This window comes from Gossypium hirsutum, chromosome A08 (genome assembly GCF_007990345.1).
Source record: "Gossypium hirsutum isolate 1008001.06 chromosome A08, Gossypium_hirsutum_v2.1, whole genome shotgun sequence".
Classification (NCBI taxonomy): Eukaryota; Viridiplantae; Streptophyta; class Magnoliopsida; order Malvales; family Malvaceae; genus Gossypium; species Gossypium hirsutum.
The window spans coordinates 58,290,644-58,311,569 of NC_053431.1; the positions used below are offsets into that span (position 1 = coordinate 58,290,644).

At 38.5% G+C, this 20,926-nt stretch overlaps 1 non-coding gene across 1 annotated transcript; it reads left to right on the forward strand.

The window, feature by feature from the left end:
• The first annotated feature begins 4,368 nt into the window (after positions 1-4,368).
• Positions 4,369-4,475, forward strand: LOC121205329 (small nucleolar RNA R71). The gene has a single exon (XR_005900411.1). It is a non-coding gene; the product is annotated as a small nucleolar RNA R71 (small nucleolar RNA).
• The last annotated feature ends 16,451 nt before the right edge of the window (positions 4,476-20,926 follow it).

The window sequence follows — 20,926 nt, forward strand, 5'->3', positions numbered from 1 at the left end:
TGAGGAACAGGCTAAAAATGGAGAAAATGGGCCAAAGTACGAAACCAACACAGCCTGGACTTCCTCACACGGGTAGCCCACACGGTCGTGTCAATCTGGTAGAATCGAAGCATGACTCACACGGGTGGAACACACGCCCGTGCCATTCTAACAGGCTCGAACACGGCCTAAAATAATTGCACATAGGCGTGTCCCTACCGAGCCCAAGTTGAATCCAATTCGGAAAAGGCCACTTTTGAAGGCTCATAGGCATTCCAAAGCCTATAAATACACCTTAGAAGAGGAGAAAAGAGGACACACAGAATAGGGAGTAAGGAATTACTCCAAGGAAGCCGATTGATTCATCTCAGAAGCTGGATTCATCATCAAGGCTAAAGATCTCTCCTCAATTCCCCTTCAGGAGTTTTGGGTTTTCTTTATGTTTTGTATTCTTTATTATTTTGAGATGTTTTCTTATTTAGTTATGAACTGAATTCCCTAAATACCTAAGGGGAATGAAACCTAATACGAATCTTGTTATTATTTTCTGAATTGTATGATAAATATTTAACTTGTTCTTAATTATGTGTTCTTAATTCTTGTTTTGATATCCCAGGATACTGACTCAAGATAAGCTCTTATTTAGAGGAGGAATAGACCCTGTCTAAGAGTACATTTGTCATAATTACGGAGTTGATTGCGCTCCTGGACATAGGGTGACAAGATTTTTCCGGATTAGGGTGAAACCTAATAAGGGGATCCATAGATCGAGTTAATACAACCTTAGGGTATTAATTAGAGAAAGGTCTCAATTATTTAATCTAGGGATTAGATGTTATTAGTCTTGAATAGGGATAATAACATAACTTAAGGATCTCTACGGAACAAGTTAAATGAATAAATCGTCTGATTCAGAGCTAGAATAACAAGTACAGTCAAGGTGGATTTTTCCTTAGGTATTGTCTTAATTCAATCAATTTTCCCAAAAGCAATTTCCCAATTCTATTCTTTGTGAGTTTTTAGTTTAGATAATTAGTTAGTTAAAACAAAACCCCATTATTCCTAGGCTAGATAATAAAAAGACAATCATTACTAGTACTTTTAGTTCCTTTGGGTTCGACAATCTGGTCTTGCTAAAACTATACTACTGTTCGATAGGTACACTTACCTACATCACGATAATAGTTAGTTTTAAGAACGATTAATTATAAATATTTAAAACTTATCACGAAACCATGGGATCATGCTCCTTTTCTTCTTCTTCGAAGCGGGGACAACAATTTTCTTTCCTCGTGAGGATGACATAGTATATCTGCAGTGAACAAAAATCAAAGTTTAATCAATATGCCCCAAGAATAATATGGAAAATCAAGACTAAATATGAATATTTCATGAGATTTACATACTAGATGATACAAACTAAAACAACTAAATAGATCAAGTTATAGGATTATGGGAATAATGCAGCGGGAATATGAATGAATGCATATGGGTAAGCATGAATTTCATGGAAACAAGGAAAAATGAAAGAGTATAACATAATGTAGTAACTAAAATGACAAAATTTTTATAAAACAAGCATGAGTATTTTAATATTCTAACTATGAATATTCATTCAAAATAGTTCAATAGAGCAGAGAAATCATGAAATAAGCAACATATTTAAAGAAAAAATAGAGAGAAAAGAGTAAACAAATGCAAACAGAAGGAGCTTGGGGAGTCAGAATCGGTGTTGTAGGCGGTGCACGGGCGTGAGGGGTAGGGCGTGTGAAGTTGCAGCGGTTAGGGTTAGGGATTTTTGGGGAGGGAGATGATGAATAGTGAGGGGTTTATATAGATTTCAGGGCACACAGCCGTGGGACATGCCCATGTGGCCTAATTTTTTGCCCGTGTGTTTCGCGAATTTTGAATTTGGGCGTGTCTGGCATTCGGCCCACGCCCGTGTTCTTTGGCGTGTGGGTGCACACAGCTGTGTCGCACAGCTGTATCTTGCTTCGTTCGCTTCTCCCACGCCCGTTTACATAGGTCCACACCCGTGTTCATTTGACAGGTTTGCCCACGGGTGATGGGCACGAGCGTGTCGCACGCCCGTTCTAATTTGACAAGTTCACCCACGGTTTCAAGGCACAGGCGTGTTGCACGGCCATGTGGTTTTAGCAGGTTCACCCACGGCCATGTAGCACAGCCGTGGCGACTCATCGCTTCTCTTGTTGGGGAAAAAATTTTGCCCTGTTTTCACACGGCCTAATGCACGCTCGTGTGCCTGGCCGTGTGGTCTTTAGAAAGCCTGCGTTCCATGATTCGGTTAGTATGTTAGATGTTAAAAGCTAAAATTTAAAGAAATTAATACTATTAGTGCTCGAGTTGCCTCCCAAGAAGCGCTTACTTATAGTCTTAGCTCGACCTACCTCTCTGGTGTGTGATCATGGTGGCTCGAGGAGTTTACACTCCTCATCCCTGCTATCAACTTTATCAACATAAGGTTTAAGACGAGTATTGTTTACCTTAAATGTGCCGAATTTGGGAGGTATTACCTCGACTGTACCATATAGGAAAATACTGAGTACCGTAAGAGGAATTTCTTCATTAGGTTCAGAAGTGGCAGTGCGAGGATCTGCTACATCTAGTAGTACTTTGTCTCCAACCTTAAGTTGATTTGGTGAGGTATTGAGCTTGTCCTAGCTCGGTTTTGGTTTATCGAGTGTTCTCAGTTTTTGTGTCCTCATTCATCTAGCTCCTCGATTTGTAGCCTTCGTTCTTCATAGATAGGTCATTTGTTATTGTTTGAACACGGCTCATATGTGTTCTTCGAAACTGTTTCCTGCATAGAGGGTTTCACCACATTATCAGTACTAGTAGAATGATTTATACAACCACCTTCAATTTTTGATATGTTACTCGAATTACGAGCTTGAAGGGAGATTGTTTCGTCTCCCACACGAAGTGTGAGTTCACCTATACCAACATCAATAATGGTTCTAGTAGTCGCTAATAAGGGTCTTCTAAAATTAAAAGTGCGTTACTATCCTCTTCCATGTCTGGAACAACAAAGTCTACTGGGTATATAAATTTATCGATCTTAACAAGAACATCTACAATGATACCCCTAGGAAATCTAATGGTTTTATCAGCCAATTGAATGCTCATCCTAGTTTGTTTGGGTTTCCCAAGACCTAGCTGTTTAAACATTTTATAAGGCATAACATTAATGTTTGCCCCTAAGTCAGCCAATGTATTATGAACATCTAAACTACCAATTAAACAAGGAATCGTAAAAGTCCCCGGATCCTTCAATTTGTTGGTAGCTTATTCTGTAATATGGATGAGCAAATTGCATTCAACTCCACATGCGATGCCTCATCCAACTTTCATTTATTTGTTAAAAGCTCCTTTAAAAGCTTGACTGCATTTGGCATCTGCGAAAGGGCTTCAATAAACGGTAAGTTAATATGTAGTGTCTTTAAAAGTTTAAGGAATTTACCAAATTGTTCGTCTGATCAGTCTTTCCTTGTCGCGTTGGGGTATGACACACGAGGTTTATATTATGTACTTACCGGCTTTGGGTCATTGTGCCCTACCTCATCCTTACCTTTGCTTACCACCGTTTCTGGCCTTGGTTTTGCAACTAACCCTTCCTCATCTTGAATGGAAATCGCGTTGAGTTGCTCCCTTGGGTTAGATTCAGTGTTGCTTGGTAGGCTACCTTGTGGTCATTCGGAAATCAACTTGGCTAGATGTCCAAACTGAGCTTCGAGCCCCTTGATTGGTGCTTGTTGATTTTTGAGTGTTGTCTCGGTATTCTGAAAAGAAGCTTCTGACACCGACATGAATCTGATTAGCATCTCCTTAAGGTTCAGCTTTTTCTTTTGCTGGTACGGTGGTTGCTGAAAGCCTAGAAAGGGTGGTGGTCTTTGATTTCCTTGGCCTCCCTATGAAAAATTTGAGTGGTTCCTCCAACCTGCATTGTAAGTATTGCTATAAGGATCATTTTGAGATCGAGAATTGTTACCCATGTAATTTAACTGCTTGTTCTCCATGTTGTGGCCATAAAGTGGGTATTTTGAACTGCTCGATCCACCTCCATTTACTTCACATTACATTACTGGGTGTACCTGTGAAGAACCAAGTAAACCATCAATTTTTCTATTTAATAATTCTACTTGATTGGAGAGCATGGTGACCGAATCGACGTTAAAAACACCGACTGCTTTCGTTGGCTTTGTCCTCATGACTTGCCACTGATAGTTATTCAGTGACAACTCTTCTATAAATTCATAAGCATTTTCAGGTGTCTTATTATTGATAGTTCCGCTAGTGGTTGCGTCAATCATCTGTCAAGTCGAAGGGTTCAGGCCATTGTGAAATGTTTGGACTTGTAGCCATAGTGGTAACCCATGCTGAGGGCATCTTTGCAAAAGGTCCTTGTATCTCTCTCATGCATTGTAGAGTGTTTCTAAATCCATCTGCACAAAAGAGGAGATATCATTACGTAATTTGGTTGTTTGAGCCGGTGGAAAATATTTAAAAAAAAACTTTTCGGTCATTTGTTCCCAAGTACTGATTGACCCTCGTGGTAACAAGTTCAACCACTGTTTAGCTTTGTTCCTCAATGAAAAGGGAAACAATTGAAGGTGAATGGCGTCATCAGAAACGCCATTAATTTTAAAAATGTTAAAAATTCTAAGAAATTCCCTAAGTGAGAGTTGGGATCCTCTTCCTGCGAACCATCAAACTGAACAAACTGTTGGATCATTTGAATGGCGTTAGGTTTTAGTTCAAAATTATTTGCAGCAACAACAAGCCTAACTATGCTTGATTTAGTTCCTGTTAAAGAAGGTTTAGCATAACCATACATAGTGCATGGAGCATGATTCTGATTAACAGCAATCGCAGGAGGTAGCGGATTTTCTTGGTTTTCAACCATCTCCTCGGTTGTGGTAGAAGTATTGTCCTCTTGCTCTTCCTCTATGTATCGTAAGCTTCGCCTTATTTCTCTTCGGTTTCTACAAACTGTGCAATCGATCTCACTATCAAACAGTAATGGTCCTGACGGGTTTCTTCTGGTCATAAACTAGAAAAACCTGTCAAAAGAGAATAAATGAAGAATTAGAAAAGAAAATTAAAAATTAAAAATAAAAATAAAAATTTGAATTGCAAAATAAAATGGCTAAAGTAATAAAAATTGAGTGCTCCTAATATCCTAGTTCCCCGGCAACGACACCAAAAGCTTGGTATGTGATATTCGTGACAAGTTTTTAAAGATTTATGAATGAATGGTTCTTGAGACTAATTTATTATCACGATTAAGGCAAGTGTATCTATCGAACAGTAGTATAGTTTAGCAAGACCGAATTGTTGAACCAAAGGAACCACAAGTACTAGTATTTCCTCCCTTTTTATTATCTAGACTAAAAATTAAGAGTTTTGTTTATCTAAACTAATTACTAAACTAAGAATGCATAGAAAGAAAATTTGGGAAAATACTTTTTGGAAAATTCGATTGATTAAGACAATACCTAAGGAAAAATCCACTTAGGCTTCACTTGTTATTTGACTCTGAATCAGACAATTTATTCATTTGACTTGATCCATAGAAATCCCTAAGTTATATTATTATCTCTCTCGAGACTAATAATGTCTAACCGTAGGTTGAATAATCATCAAAATAATTATAAAATAATTATTTCTATCTCGGATTTGTGGTCACGAAACCACTATTCCGATTAGGCCCTAATTCAGGATATTACACTTGGATAAGGGGAAACGACTGAATCTAAACTCAATCGCTAGTTTCGGCAAAGGTAGTTCGCTAGTGCCAAAGTGCTTTGGGCCGAATGTGGTAAGGGGTTAGTTATAGTTCATTTTAGTAGTTAGATTAACTTGTTAGCAATTTATTTGTAGGCAGTTCGTGTGTGAATCTCGTCAGCATATCGTCACAAATCAGGTGTGTAACTGACACCTTCTCATAGACTAGATCGGTAAAAGCCGAAAAGCCGAAATGTCGAAAAGCCATTATTTTAGGGGCTTGCGAGTGTACGAATGCTCGTAAGAAAGATTGATTAATGTATTTGGTAAATTCAAGAGTTAAGACTGTAGAATGCGATATTTTTTGCATTATGACGTTTTGGGCTTAATGGGTCGAAACTGGGCCAATGGGCCAACAGGCCCACTTTGGTTAAAAGATGAGGTAAGTGCTTCCGAATACTTGGGGAATGCCAAAACGAGCATGAAACCCTATCCATAGGTAATAATTACTGAAATACCCTTATGCATGCAAAATTACCATTATACCCCTAGATGTAAATTGACCATTATACCCTTAGGGTTATTTTTGACTAAAAAGCATGATGACCTGATTCTGTATGATGTATGCCATGATTGTGAATCTGTTGTATGGGGACATGGGTTATATTATGGAGGAAGCATCCTGGTGGCTATGCCACAAATTATCTGATCTAGTGGCTCTGCCACATATATCTGTTATGGTGGCTCTGCCACGATTATCTGTATCTGGTGACTCTGTCACATTATCTGTTCTGGCAGCCATGCTGCATATTTCTGAGGCGTGTAGCGGTTGTGTGGGTCAAGTAGTCTCCCCACATGGTGAAGGGTTGGTAAGGGGGTGTATGAGGTTAGTTATGGGTTGGGTTCTGCATATACATGAAATATCTGATCTGATCTGTTATGGGCCTATGGGCTTAATTCTGTATACTGTTCTGGGCTAAGGCCAATTTATTCTGTTTCTAGGGTTTGAGCTGATATGGGCTATGGTTGGGATAATTTTACACACAGAGTTTCCCCAAACTCATTCCCTATCTTCATCCATGCAGGTAAACCCCAACCATAGTGGGCTTGGAGCTGCGAGGGATTTGGAGTGGCCACTCGTTCTGGAATATGGTTTTCTTCTGGTGAATTGGACTCCATTTTTCATTTACTTTGATGATTTGGGTTTTATTATGTAATAAGGCCGCTCTATTATTTTTTATGGGTTTGGTTTATATTTTATTATGATGAACCTAATTTCTATTTAACTATCAAAATGGGCTAGATCTAGGGTTCATTTTCAAAAACATAAATTGATTTCAAAGTAACACGATCTCAAACAAGGCTTCTACTATGATAACGTTTTCCAAAATTAAATATGTTTTATTAAAAATTGAACATAATTACAATGGAAACCTAAAGAAATACACGATGTTAGAGTGTGGCAATGGCGGTGTGCATGTCTAGGATTGGATCCGAAAGAGCTTGGTACTTAAGAGTCTGATGGACTCACCTCCTCTTTTCTGGTTTCCTACCTGGTGCACAGCTTCCATTCACTGTGACCCTTAATGAATTAATCTTTTAAACAATATGTACGATTTTCTAGACTAATAATGGAAAAATGTTTTAACGCTTTAACGTGGCACGTCGGATCCAGTCATAACGTCTAGGCCGGGTTTGAGGTGTTACATTTAGTGGTATCAGAGCCAAGTTACAACAACTCGGCTGTGGAATGGGTTTACAAAAACAAAGATTTTTTTAAAAAAATTCGGTCTTTAAAATTTGGATCTTCTGAAGGTGGCATTCCGAATCTCCAACCCAAGCCTGTAAGTATCATTCTGAATTTCTCTGAATATTTCCCTGGATTATCTATCTGTACTGAAACTCTGCTAGGATACTCTAGATAGGATGATACTAAAACAATAGTAAAATTTGATAAGAGACTGAAACTGTAGCTAGACTTCGGTTCTGCGAAAACAATCTCTAAAATACTGTCTGATTCATAAAACATCTATAATAATCACTGGAATACTGAGTTAATGCATAAAATTTGTAAGCAGATAATACGATATGAGTACAAGAGCCACTCGTGGAAGAGGCCGTGGACGTGGCCGAGGAAGGGCTCGAGCGGTATCTTCATCTTCGGGGCGTATGCCGATGGTAGATGCACCGGTACCATCGGCAACAGAAGTGGAGTCTCATGATCGTGGTGTCGGGGATGATGCCCTGTTGCAGGCAATGCTTCATGTTCTGGAAAGGGTTGCCGGGGCAAGTACGGGCAACAGAGTTCGGGGGTTTATTTCTGAACGACTCCGAGCCAACGGAGCAGAGATCTTTAGGGGTGTGTCTGGTATCGCTCTGAATGTGGCAGAATATTGGTTGGAGGGCATAGAACGAATTATGGATGACTTGGATTGCTCTGTGGAGCAGAAATTGGAGGGAGCCATATCGTTGCTACGGGACGAGGCTTACCAGTGGTGGCTCACTGTAAGAGAAGGAACCCCAGCTGATAGGGTAACTTGGGAACTGTTTAAGACGGCCTTTAAAGGCAAGTATGTTGGGGCAAGTTATGTGGATGCTCGCAGGAAGGAATTCTTGAATCTGGTGCAAGAAGGTAAAACAGTTGCCGAGTACGAGGCTGAGTTTCTGAGGTTGAGCCGGTATGCCTTGGACATAGTTGCTACGGAATATGAGCGAAGTGTGCGCTTCGAGGATGGTCTTAGCGATGACCTGAGGGTGTTGATTGCTCCGCAGAGGGAGCGAGACTTTGCGGTCTTGGTGGAGAAGGCAAAGATAGCAGAGGAGGTTAAGCGGGCTGAAAAGCAGATTCGGAAGAAGGATCAAAACCATTTTCGGAGGGATTCAGGACCCTCGGGTGGTGCTAATAGGAATTTTAAGAGAGCAAGAGTGGAGGAACCAGTGCGGGCAGTGCCGATGAATATGGTTAGACCACCAATCTGTGGAGACTGTGGTAAGGTACATTTGGGCGAGTGTAGGAAATGTTCCGGTGCTTGTTTCTGATGCGGATCTATGGAGCATAGAGTTAAGGATTGCCTTCAGAGAGCTGATCAGGCTCAGGTTGCTGTACATAGGGTTGCTCAACCCATGAGAGGTGGACCACAACCACTGAGAGGACATGGACAAGGTAGGGGCGGAAATGGAAATGGTCGAGGTCGAGGGGCACCTAGCAGGGGTGTCGGAAATGCTGAAGGTCGACAGCCAGCTTTGGTGTATACAGCTCGTCGTCGAGAGGAGGACGATGCACCTGACGTTATAACTGGTACGTTCTTGGTTTCTGGCATGCCATATACCGCTTTAGTGGATATTGGATCTACTCATTCCTATGTTACATGTGCCATATCTAGGTCGTTGGGTGTGCACTCTGAGAAGATTGTGAGTGGGGTATCTGTGTTAAGTCCTTTAGGTCATTCAGTTAGGGTAGACAAACTATATAAAGATGTACCCTTAGAAACTCAAGGCAAGGTTTTCCCTGGAGATCTGATGGAGTTACCGTTCAGAGAATTTGACCTCATACTGGGAATGGACTGGCTTGTCAAGCATAAGGCGACTTTGGATTGTGCTACTAAGCGAATGGTGTTAAGGACCCCGGAGGGTGAGGAGGTTATGATGATAGGCGAGCGAAAGGAATATTTGTCAATGTGGTGTCGGCATTGAGGGCCGAAAAGTGGATTCGGAAAGGTTGTGAGGCCTATTTGGCATTTGTAAGTCAGTTGAAAGAGGAAGGGCTGACAGTGGACAAGGTTAGGACTGTAAAGGAATTCCAAGATGTGTTTCTAGAGGAGCTTTCGGGATTGCCTCCAAACCGAGAAGTGGAGTTTGGAATCGACTTGTTGCCTGGAACAGCACTAGTGTCCATCGCACCATATAGGATGGCATCGAAGGAGTTGGTGGAGCTGAAAGCTCAAATTCAAGAGTTGTTGGATAGGGGCTTCATTAGGCCAAGGGTGTCTCTATGGGAAGCACCGGTGCTATTCGTAAAGAAGAAGGATGGTATAATGCGGATGTGCATTGATTATCGCTAGTTGAACAAACTGACAATTAAGAATAAGTATCCACTGCCAAGGATTGACGATCTGTTTGACCAGCTTAGAGGGGCTTCGGTATTTTCTAAGATCGACCTTCGATCTGGATATCAACAGTTAAGGGCAAGGAGTCGGATATCCATAAGACGGCATTCAGGACTCGGTATGGTCATTACGAGTTTCTGGTTATGCCATTCGGGCTGACGAACGCTCCTGCGATATTTATGGATTTGATGAATCGGGTGTTCCAACCATTCTTGGATCGATTTGTGGTCGTCTTCATTGATGATATTCTGGTATATTCTGAGACTGAAGTGAAACATGATGAGCATCTGCGCATTGTGCTTCAAGTGTTGAGGGAGAAGGAACTCTATACGAAGTTTAGTAAGAGTGAATTCTGGTTGAGGGAGGTAACCTTCTTAGGACATGTGGTCTCTGCCGAGGGGATTAAGGTAGACCCACAAAAAATTGAAGCGGTTTTGGAGTGGAAGCTGCCTAGATCGGTGTCGAAAATACGGAGTTTCCTAGGATTGGTAGGATACTACAGAAGGTTTGTGGAAGGATTTTCTGTAATGGCAGCACTTCTGACAAAACTCATAAGGAAAGGGGTACCGTTTGTATGGACTGAGACCCAGCAGGAAGCTTTTGAAAAGTTAAAGAAAGTTCTAACTAAAGCACCTGTGTTAATTCAGTCAGAGTCTGGGAAGGATTTTACTATGTACAGTGACGCATCACATGTAGGTTTGGGTTGCGTACTAATGCAAGAGGGTAAGGTGGTTGCATATGCGTCACGGCAGCTTAACCCTCACGAGGGGAACTATCCTACTCATGATTTGGAGTTAGCAGCAGTGGTGTTTGCACTTAAGATTTGGAGACATTACTTGTACGGAGAAAGGTGTATTATATACACAGACCATAAGAGTCTTAAGTATTTGTTGACCCAGAAGGAGCTGAGCCTTAGGCAAAAGAGATGGATTGAGTTGCTTAAGGATTATGACTGTTCGATTGAGTATCACCCAGGTAAGGCTAATGTGGTAGCCGATACTTTGAGTCATAGAACCGTATCTGATCTGAGAGCAATGTTTGCTCGTTTGAGTCTGTATGATGATGGTAGTTTGTTGGCTGAATTGCAAGTAAGGCCAACCTGGGTGGACCAGATTAAGGAAAAGCAGTTGGAAGATAAGTCCTTGGTCGCTCCTTTTCAACAAGTTAAGGAAGGGGGAACTTTGGAGTTCGGTTTAAATGGTGATGGAGTTCTGTGTTTCCGAGGAAGAATTTGCGTTCCGAAGGATTTTGATTTAAGGCAGACAATGTTGAAGGAAGCTCATGGGGGACTATGTGCAATGCACCCTGGAGGGAATAAGTTGTATCACGGCTTGCGAGAATTGTACTGGTGGCCTAGACTTAAGCGAGAAGTAACAGAGTTTGTAGGAAAATGTCTGACATGCCAACAAGTGAAAGTTGAGCATCAATTACCTTCTGGACTGTTACAGCCGGTGAAGATACCACTTTGGAAGTGGGAGAGGGTAACCATGGACTTTGTGAGTGGGTTGCCATTGACACCATCGAAGAAAGACTCGGTGTGGGTGATTGTTGATAGGTTGACCAAATCGGCCCATTTCATACCAGTACGTACTGACTTTTCGCTTCAAAAGTTAGCCAAGTTGTATGTGGCAGAGATTGTACGACTTTATGAAGTCCCAGTTTCGATTATCTCTGACCGGTATCCTAGATTCACATCTCGGTTTTGGCAAAGGTTGCATGAGTCGTTGGGGACGCGGTTGAACTTCAGTACGGCTTTCCATCCCCAAACTGATGGTCAGTCGAAAAGGGTCATTCAGATTCTGGAGGATATGTTAAGAGGATGCGTGATTGACTTTCGAGGTAGTTGGGAGGATTACTTGCCGTTGGTAGAATTTGCGTACAATAACAGTTATCAGGCAAGTATTTGAATGGCACCGTATGAAGCACTGTATGGATGAAGATGTCATACACCTAGTTGCTGGACGGAGCTAGGGGAGCGACAAGTTCTTGGACCGGAATTGGTGGCTGATACTGAGGATAAGGTTAGAATAATTAGGGATCGTTTAAAAGAAGCATCTGATTGGCAAAAATCATATGCAGATTTGAAGCATAAGGAGATTGAGTACTCAGTAGGGGATATGGTCTTCTTAAAGGTTTCTTCTTGGAAGAAGATATTGAGGTTTGGTAAGAAAGGCAAGTTGAATCCGCGGTTCATTGGGCCTTATCAGGTTTTGAAGCGAGTAGGCCCAGTAGCTTATCAGTTGGAATTACCTCCAGAACTAGACAGGATTCACGATGTTTTTCACGTCTCCATGTTACGGCGCTATCGTTCTGATCCTGCTCATGTCATGCCAGTCGGAAAAATCAACGTTTAAATTGATTTGACCTTCGAGGAGGAGCCTGTGCAGATACTGGCTCGAGATGTTAAGGTCCTCAGAAGGAAATCTGTCCCATTGGTGAAGGTATTTTGGCGTAATCATGGCAGAGAGGAAGCCACTTGGGAGCTAGAGGAGGCAATGCAATAGCAATACCCTCATTTGTTTGGACCAGGTAAATTTCGAGGACGAAATTTCTTTAAGGAGGGAAGAGTTGTAATGCCCCAATTTTTGGGACTTCTGTTAATTTTGGTGAATTTTGGAATTTTTGTGTTTTACCTGCTTGGCGTAGGTCTTAAGTATGTTAGTGGGCCTCTAGAAGGCCCAAGTTTAAGATTAAGACCGGGGTTTAATTAATTTAAATCCATAAGGGAAAAGGGGGCTCTGGTTAATAGGGGTTTTAAATATTATTTGGGTAAAATAAGACATAAGGAAGCAAGCGGCAAAGTGGCATGTGGCGCCACTGGGAAGGCCATAAAAGTGGCGTGTAGAAGTGTAGGAAGAGCCCAGGTTCAAGCCGCAAGACAAGCAAATAAGGTGTTTATTTTTTGTGCACAAAAAGGGGAAGTGATAGAACTCAAGGGGCAACTCTGTTAGGGAGAGTTTAAGATGAAAAGGGGATTGGATAAGGATAAAGATAAGGGAGGAAATCTAGGAGCTGATCAAGGAGCAAGAGGTGGCCGGCCAAGGGACTTTAGCATGGGAAATTCGTCTAGGTATTGTAGTAGTGGAAATTTTGGCATTTGGGTGTGTTGTGCCGATTCTCTGACCATCCTTCCTTCTCCTCTTTTCTTTATTTTTTTCTCTCCATCTATCTTCTCCTCTTCTTTCTCCATAGCCGAATTCTTCTACCACTTTACTCTTCACCACTTCCCTACTCTTTTTATTTTTAAGCCTTACAGCCGAATATCACAAAAGCCGAAAACCCCATATTTTAGGGGCATAGCCAAATTCTTAGATCATTAAAGGATCGACTTCTGCTAGGATTTGAGGGTTAGATCTACATCGAAATCAAATAAGAGCTTAAGTGAAATCGTTGGCTGAAGACACTGGTGGTAAGTTTTCGAATCTATTCTTTATTTCGGGATTTAGAAAAGCCGAAATCCCTAAAGGCTTAGGGAGGCTGTCGATTGGGCTTTAAGCCTCTAAGGGATTGTGACAATTGTTTATTATGATGATAGTGCGATTTAGAGGCTGCTGATCAGAGGCTTGGATAAGGGGAAACGACTGAATCTAAACTCAATCGCTAGTTTCAGCAAAGGTAAGTTTGCTAGTGCCAAAGTGCTTTGGGCCAAATGTGGTAAGGGGTTAGTTATAGTTCGTTTTAGTAGTTAGATTAACGTGTTAGTAATCTATTTGTAGGCAGTTTGTGTGTGAATCTCGTCAGCATATCGTCACAAATCAGGTGTGTAATTGACACCCTCTCATAGACTAGATCGGCAAAAGCCGAAAAGCCGAAATGCCGAAATGTCGAAAAGTCGGTATTTTGGGGGCTTGCGAGTGTGCGAATGCTCGTAAGAAAGACTGATTAATGTATTTGGTAAATTCAAGAGTTAAGACTGTATAATGCGATATTTTGTGCATTATGACGTTTTAGGCTTAATGGGCCGAAACTGGGCCAATGGGCCAACAGGCCCACTTTGGTTTAAAGACGAGGTAAGTGCTTCCGAATACTTGGTGAAGGCTAAAACGAGCATGAAACCCTATCCATAGGTAATAATTACTGAAATACCCTTATGCATGCAAAATTACCATTATACCCTTAGATGTAAATTGATCATTATACCCTTAGGGTTATTTTTGACTAAAAAGCATGATGACCTAATTCTGTATGATGTATGCCATGATTGTGAATCTGTTGCATGGGGACATGGGTTATATTATGGAGGAAGCGTCCTAGTGGCTATGCCACAAATTATCTGATCTGGTGGCTCTGCCACATATATCTGTTATGGTGGCTCTGCCACGATTATTTGTATCTGGTGACTCTGTCACATTATCTGTTCTAGCAGCCATGCTGCATATTTCTGAGGCGTGTAGCGGTTGTGTGGGTCAAGTAGTCTCCCCACATGGTGAAGGGTTGGTAAGGGGGTGTATGAGGTTAGTTATGGGTTAGGTTCTGCATATACATGAAATATCTGATCTGATCTGTTATGGGCCTATGGGCTTAATTCTGTATACTGTTCTGGGCTAAGGCCAATTTATTTTGTTTCTGGGGTTTGAGTTGATATGGGCTATGGTTGGGATAATTTTACACACAGAGTATCCCCAAACTCATTCCCTATCTTCATCCATGTAGGTAATCCCCAACCATAGTGGGCTTGGAGCTGCGAGGGATTCGGAGTGGCCACTCGTTCTGCAATATGGTTTTCTTCTGGTGAATTGGACTCCATCTTTCATTTACTTTGATGATTTGGGTTTTATTATGTAATAAGGCCGCTCTATTATTTTTTATGGGTTTGGTTTATATTTTTTTATGATGAACTTAATTTATATTAACTATTAAAATGGGCTAGATCTAGGGTTCGTATTCAAAAACATAAATTGATTTCAAAGTAACATGATCTCAAACAAGGCTTCTACTATGATAACGTTTTCCAAAATTAAATATGTTTTATTAAAAAATGAACATAATTACAATGGTAACCTAAAGAAATACACGATGTTAGAGTGTGGCAATGGTGGTGTGCATGTCTAGGATTGGATCCGAAAGATCTTGGTACTTAAGCAATTCGATGGACTCACCTCCTCTTTTCTGGTTTCCTACTTGGTGCACAGTTTCCATTCACTGTGACCCTTAATGAATTAATCTTTTGAACAACAAGTACGATTTTCTGGACTAAGAATGGAAAAATGTTTTAACGCTTTGATGTGGCACGTCGGATCCGGTCATAACGTCTAGGCCGGGTTTGGGGTGTTACATAATTATTCATTCGAATATCATAAATTACCATATCAATAACCTTTTAAAAAGTATAATTGACTCATAAATATTCGTGAATAACATTTATGAACTTACTCGTCAAATTTGTGGCCCCAAAACCACTGTTTCTTACACCACTGAAAAACGGGTTGTTACAACTCTCCCCCTTACACAAATTTCATCCTTGAAATTTGTCACCTGTTATAGCTATCAAGTCGAGTCTTTATTCCACCTTTACAATGGTAATACATAGAATAATCAATCATAACTCATATCGATTTGGAACTCGTATCAAAAGTCATATTAGAACTTGATACTATATCTAAACTTTACTAAACAACTATAATGTTCTCCTGTCATCACTTTAACAGTCGTAGTACAACTACCAAAAATTTTCTAACAATCATCCGTCGAAACATAATCAAAAGAAAATTTAAATTATCAGATTTTGAGCACATTAGACAATTTAGAGCGTTTAGCTAAAGTTTGAAATTTTCACAACAGACTCTAATGATGTTTTTGATGCATCTGCATCTGTAACTTTTAACCGATAAACATTCCATTTCACGTAAAGATTCAAAAAATATTATTTAAGCATAAATGTGATAGCTATAACTATCGAGATGACTTTAATCCATAATATCATTTCCCGACTATAACTGATCTGATAGATATAATTTTGTATATTTCTTCTAGAATATGAATTCTTCATTCAGACTATCTGTCTATTTACATGTGAATCCATAAAATTTATTCCCAAATCGAGAAATAAGCTCGAATATAAATAACTTACCTAACTTACCAAATGAATAACCTGTTCTGACTAACACAATTGGGTCAATCTAGCAAACGAATAATAACATTTCAGAATAATTGTTTCTTCTTGCTATCAAGATAATCCAAATATACCATGTATCATAATTCCCTCAGAATACCAATCAAAGATCTCTACAAATTGTATTAACTCAAACGAAACATAACATCCCATTTTAACTCATTGACATAAATCGAGATTACCTAAGGAATGAGAACCAATATACACGTTTAAGCTCGATCTTCCACCGTCTACACTTTTGCCGTTACCTATCCCTTTCATGAAAGTTAAAAATGGGATATATAATGAAACAATTTCAATTATTAACATCGAAGTTTTGAATTATATCGAAATCGTGACCATCAAATGCATTAAAAGCATAGTGCTATAATGAAATTGGCATAACAACTGTATAGATACAACAATACCTCAAATATCAATAGTGAAATCCGAGACAAAAGAGAAAACTCGAATGTAGTCCCAATAACAACCCGTGCAGTAATACAACCTCTGCAATCTGAGATCTATATCACCTTGCTCCAATGATCGAACTAGGAATTATAACTATAATAGATATAATTACCTCCGACCAATGAATATCCCTTACAGATGAATCATGTTTGATAGATTAAATAATAAGAATGATAAGAAAATCGAGATAATGAAATCCAAGATGTGGAGCTCTACTGAATTTCCGAGAATACAACCCATATTGAATGATAAAGAGATTGATGATTCCCTAGAGAAAATCCAGAAGAAGAATATCGCTCATACACACTAGCTAAATTGCATATATATAATTCAGAGAATCAACCAGTAGAAGAAATAAAATAAAATCATATGGGTCTTATTGTTGAATCTCCTACCGAACATAATAAAATAGAATGCCAAAGAAAAATATAGCAATGTTGATCATAATCAACCAGACTAACAATACTTTTTTCTAACATTATGATTAACTAGCTTTCACTTATTATAAGAATCACATCTGATGATGAATAATTGCATATATTTCTAAGAATAAAAGAACATATAAAATACCTAGAGGAGATTGCTGTAAGATACTCGACCATAATAGCTACTTTTAGATATATGTGCAGTTCAAACATTATCCTACTGACTACTAAAGTCATCGATGATCTCACATTATTCCATTTCACTTAAGAAATCAGTTCAGACAAAATTCTATTTAACCTGCTTCTCAAATATCAAACCTGATGAAGTTGATTACCCATGATTAACTTCTTTAAGAACGATGTTCCGTTTCTCGAATAATCTTCAGAAAAATTTGATATCTCTTCTAGAACCATCTTTACTTATTAACCAATTCTCAACTTTGACCACATTATTACTAATTCAATCGCTGAATTCATTAGCGTCACTTTTACCAACTTAATCAACATAAACCATGTAAATTATGTTGTATAAGACTTTGAGGGTGACGAGGGTGAAGGTCATAAAGCCTCTAAATTTGACTATCATATATATACACATAAAATCCATCATTAACATAATATTATAAACATTTATTCATACCTTCATGAGTTTCTATTGTAACACCCCTAACCCGTATCTGTTGCCAAACTAGGGATACAGAGCATTACCAAAAAATTCATTTCAAACGAATAAAATATATAAACATTTCAAATCATATTGATAATCATATCAAAAGCAATCCAAATAATACATATTGTCCCTTATATAAGCCCTCAAGGCCTTAAAAACACATTATAAACAAGTTGAGACAAATCATAAACTCAGAGAATTTTTTAGAAAATAGTGAAAATTTTCAACATTGTAGGGGTCACATGGCCGTGTGGCCAGGCCGTGTGACTCATACAGCCAGGAGACATGCCCGTGTCTTACGCCATGCTAGCATTCGAAGTAAGGAAGCGGGCCATGTGCCAACCCGTGTCCTAGCCCGTGTCTATGCTCGTGTAACACACTGACTTGGGTAACATAGTTAAGCCACACGCCGGTGTGTTAGGTCGTGTACCCTTTGAAATAACCTCACACGCCCCCGTGTGTAACATCTCGAAATAGGGCCTAAATGGAATAGTGGTTGCGAAACCACAAATCTGAGATAGAAAAGTTTATTTCGATTATTTTTTTTTATGATTTACTGAGTGATTAGATGCAGGTGTTAGAGTATTGATAAGAAATTTTATAGATTGCATGTTTAATTTACCTATTAGGGCTTATTTGCAGAAGTTACTATAATAGCCCGATTTAGGGCCTAAACGAAATGATGGTTTTAGAACCACAAATTTGAAGTCAAAAAATTTATTCTGATTAAGTTTTAAGGTTTATTTATTGATTAAAATATTGTGTAAAAATATCGTTAAGTAATTTTACTGATAAAGTGCTTAATTGAACTTTTAGTACTAAATTGCAAAAGTTGAAAAATATGTATTCTAATTCATAACTACTTGATTGAAGTGGGGGTTTAAAGAGGAGGTCCTTAAATGGTAATTAGACCATTATATTTTGTTTGGACAAAAATGGGCATGAATAGGACAAAATTTTAAAGAAAGGCCTTAAGGGCATTTTAGTCATTTGGTAATTAAAAGAAATAAAAAGGGAAAATAAATCCAAAATTGACTCATATTTTTCATGGAGGCCGAAATTAGCATGGGGGAAACCATGGCTAGGGTTTTCAAGCTTTCCAAGCTCAATAGTAAGTCCGTTTGAGCCCCGTTATTCAAGTTCTTTATGTTTTTGGAATCCCGGTAACTTGATTAAGCTTATTCTAGCAATAATTTAAGCTAGGGTTCATATTTGGAAAAATACACATAGGTGAAATGTGTTTATTTTGATGTTTTATGGTAGAATATGAAGGCTGAAATTATGTTAAACAACTTTTGCTAAGCAGTTTTAAGCAAAAATGAGTAAAATCGCTTAATCGGTAAAAGTTGTTATTGTTCATAACTATGTGTTAGAGAGAGAATTTGATGTTTCCATAGAAGGGAAAATTGATCATAATGTCATAAAACATTAGAATAAGGGATGAAGTTTAATTCCCGAGCCTAAGGGCAAAAGAGTAAATATGCAAAAGTTTAGGGGCAAAATTGTAATTTTTCCAAAGTTTGAGTTAATGACTGTTTTTAATAGTACATTAATTAAATAAGTAAAATATGATGTTTTAGATCCCGAAAAATGAGATTTGAATCTAGAATGGGAGAAAAATCGAAAATCGAGAAAGTTGGTAAAATGGTCGTTTTAGTATCGAGGTAAGTTCATATGTATAATAAGCATTAATTTATGCATGTTTCAATGTAAAATTAATATATTTACTATGGTTGCCGAGGTGTTGAAAGTAAGTATAATTATGATGATTTAACAATATTAATTCGACATGGAAATGAGAAAGTATGTAAGTTTGTATGTAAATAATACATTATCTTTATTACATTTTTATATTTCAGCATATTTTATGTATTGTAGCTGATTTTTGAATCATAATTGACTATTGGAAGAATAGAATAAAGTATTAAAAAGTGAGATACTTCCCGTTTGAACCATCGGAATCGAAAGATACATATGGTATATAGCTAGGTAACATGTGTAATACGGGATGTATACCATGTGTACAAGAGAGCTACGAGACATTATAAGGTAGCTAGGTCGCATAAGTGATATTATGTGTACACCATGTAGACAAGAGAGCTACGAGATAGATATAGCTAGGTTGCATTTGTGGTTCCAAGTGAAGGACACCATGCTGAAAAGAGAGCTACGAGATAAACTGGCTAGGTCACATGGGTGGTACTAAGTGTTCACCATGTGTACAAGAGAGCCAAAATTTTATGTACAATCGAGCTAGGTCACATGAGTGGTGCTAAGTGAAGGCCACTATGTGTACAAGAGAGCTTCAATTTTAAAGGTGAGCTGTGTGCGATACCATCGCATATCTGTTATTATTCCGAAGCGTTCAACTGGGAAATTGATTAAACGAAATTGTGTATGACTTTGTGATGATAAGTGTAAGTATACACGTGTGTAACTTATGAGAAATATGCTCGATATGTGATTGGAAATTGGAAAGATTGTTATGGGAAAGTGATGAATACAATTGAAGTGTGAAAGATCAAAATTGACAATAAAACTGTTCTGGATAGTTGTAGTAATGAGAATCTAAAAATTTACCAAAAATAGTAGAAATTGAATCAGAGACTGAATGAGATATCAAATTAAATCTTAATGAGTCTATTTTCATATAATATAAATAGAGAAAGAAAAGGAATTCTATATTCTGAGATATTTAAGTTTCTATGAGACTGGTTTAGAATGACTATGTGATCCCCTATTCTGACTTTGAAAAATCATTAAAAATTGTACAAAAATAATTATGGGATATAATTTATATGTTTGAAATCCTTAATAAGTCTAGTTTCATAACATCATATGAGTTCTGTACGAAGAGAAAATTTATTTGTAGTGAGGAGTGGTCAGGGCAGTTGAGCAGTGAAGCAGGGGTAACTTCAATGAATAAACTGTACTAATTTGCTAGACCAAAAATTTTGAAAATTTTATGGTAAGAATATACGTGAATATAGTTTCAATGAAAATTAACGATTTGTAATTTCGAGGTTTTTAGCTCCAGAAATAAATAATTTAGCTGCTAGTACTCTGCTAGACAGCTTATTTTGAACCTGTTTATAATTGTAATAGTGAAAGTATGTGTGTTTGTGATGGTAATGTTTTGGGAACATATTGTGACTTTGTTTAATGTATGATAATGTATTGTTTATTAATATTTACATATTTACTTACTAAGCTATAATGCTTACTCCCTTCCTTTCCTTTTTCCTATAGTGTCGTAGATGTTAGCTCGAGTTGGAGGTTGCCGGAGGTTAAATCACACTACCAAACTATTGATTGACATATAAAGGTTTTAAAGTATTTTTAAGTCTTTGGCATGTATGGGGACTCGTTTAATTATTATTAAGTTGCTAAGAGTTGGCCTAAAATACTGACCTATGTTATTTGAAGGTCTCTATTGTAT